The sequence below is a fragment of the Alligator sinensis genome, unplaced genomic scaffold (assembly GCF_000455745.1).
Source record: "Alligator sinensis unplaced genomic scaffold, ASM45574v1 scaffold1107_1, whole genome shotgun sequence".
NCBI lineage: Eukaryota > Metazoa > Chordata > Crocodylia > Alligatoridae > Alligator > Alligator sinensis.
The window spans coordinates 231,648-233,731 of record NW_005842787.1 but is presented as its reverse complement, the minus strand read 5'-3'; positions in this window follow the sequence as shown (position 1 = coordinate 233,731).

Genomic DNA, 2,084 nt, shown 5'->3' with positions numbered 1-2,084 from the left:
TAAGAAAGGGGCCAAGCCTGAGGAGGCAGAAAACCCAACAATGTGGCGCCCAAGGGCGCAGTGTGAAAGGGGCCAGACGGCTTGGTGCCATAATGAGCACAAAAGAAGGGCCACGGGCCCAGAGAGTATTAAGGAGCTAGAGCCTCAGAGTCAAAACCTTTCTGGTGGGTTTAATCTGGTAGGCCTAACTAGAGAAAGATGGGGGGAAAGCCCATGGTGGCTGAGAACCCCAACATAGAAACACAATAGGCAGTTTCCTGCTTGTAAAAACATCTAAGCAATATTTACATCAAGACGTGGCAGTAAAGTAAAGGTGGGCTACAAGACAGAATACAGAAGTGAGGTATTAAGGGACTTCAAGGGTGCCCCTCATAGGCCACTAGAATACCACTGGGAAGGGCAACCTGTTACACCCTGCCTTACTTCCCCTGACACCCTTTTTTTAAATGGGTTTATTTATATCTATATCCTGAAGGATTAATAAATGGTCATTCTGAAGTGACTGATGTTCATAAATCAAATCCTTGGGTTAATGGATTTATAATTCTTTCATCATAGCATAAATGGAATCCAAAATAATTTAAAATATTTATCTGATATTGAGACCTTTAAGTAGCAAAAGAAAAAAGAGGTCCTTTTGGAAAATCCCTCTGGCAAACAGAGATAAACACTGTATTGCTTTGCTATAGAAGCACCTTGTAGTCATCTTATAAGAAATTTGGAGCCAAATTTAGACTGTATTGGGTAAAATTTGACTCCATTGGGGCAGCATTAACTTACAGAGAATTTCACAGACATGTCATAAATGCCCAGTCTCTCAGAAATCACTGTGTGCATATAATTTTTTAGTCAAAGAAATTCCATTCATATTCCATTATAAGCTGATATTAATCTTGTTTGAAACAGTGAACTCCATAGAGAATCCACAGACTGGCTCATTTAAAAATAGTGGAAACAATGTGACATTATCATATAAGTTCATTACTATGTTAGCAAAACAATGAGAAGGCAAGGATGTAATACTTGTCATCTAAAGGATGTAATACTTGACATCTAAACACTTACCATTAAATATTTTTTGTAAAAGTTGTGGGATGCTTTGGAAAACATGGAAAAATACATGAATAAATTCTGCTTTAAATCATAAGGCCCTGCAAAATGCCAGGATCTCATGATATTTATTACCTCTCCTCTGGTACCATAATACTTCCTATCTCCATCCTATGCCTACTGGACAGAATCCTTTGGGTATATGTAGACAAGGTTCCTTGGGTGAATTTGATATCTTTTATTAGACCAACCCAAATGGTTGGAGAATAGCTATTAAGGAAGCTTTCGGGTTCAAAAACCCTTCGTCAGGCTAAGGAAGTCTCAGCAATTGGTGTGTGCTCTTCCTGGATGGAAGGAAAAGTAAAGAAGCCAGGGGCTGGGCTGGGCTGGGGAGTCAGTTGCCAGGCAGATTGTAATGTATCAAAAATCCAATGTCTATGTTTAGTCCCTGATCTCTAGTATCCAGCAGGTTGATGAAATGGAGTTCATAGGCTCGTCTCTGGGAAGTGTTGTGTAAGTTTCCCTTGAGGATCAGGACTGAGAGATTGGAGAGAGAGTGGCCCTCCTGTGAGAAATGTGCCCCCACCGGTAATTGGGTGTTTCTGTCTTTGATGAATTTCCTGTGTGCATTCATTCTGGTGCGCAGTTGTTGTTTGGTCTCTCCTACATATCTTCCATCAGGGCATTTGGTGCATTGGATGAGGTATATTACATTTGTGGAGGTGCAGCTGTAAGATCCTGGGATGCTGATGGCTCTGTTGTGGGGTGTAGTAATAGTGGGGGTGATGGAGATGTGTTGGCAGGTTTTGCATTTCTTGTCATGGCACGGTCTGGATCCTTTTGGTGTGTTCTGGGCTTGAGGAAGTTTGCTTCTGGTGATGAGGTTGGCGAGGTTCGGTGCTTGTCTGAAGGCTAGGATGGGTGGCTCTGGGAAGATCTTTTTAAGAATAGGGTCTTTTTCTAATATGGGTTGCAATTTTTTGAGGATTTTCCGTACAGGTTCAAGGGAGGGGTGATACATCATAACCAGCGGT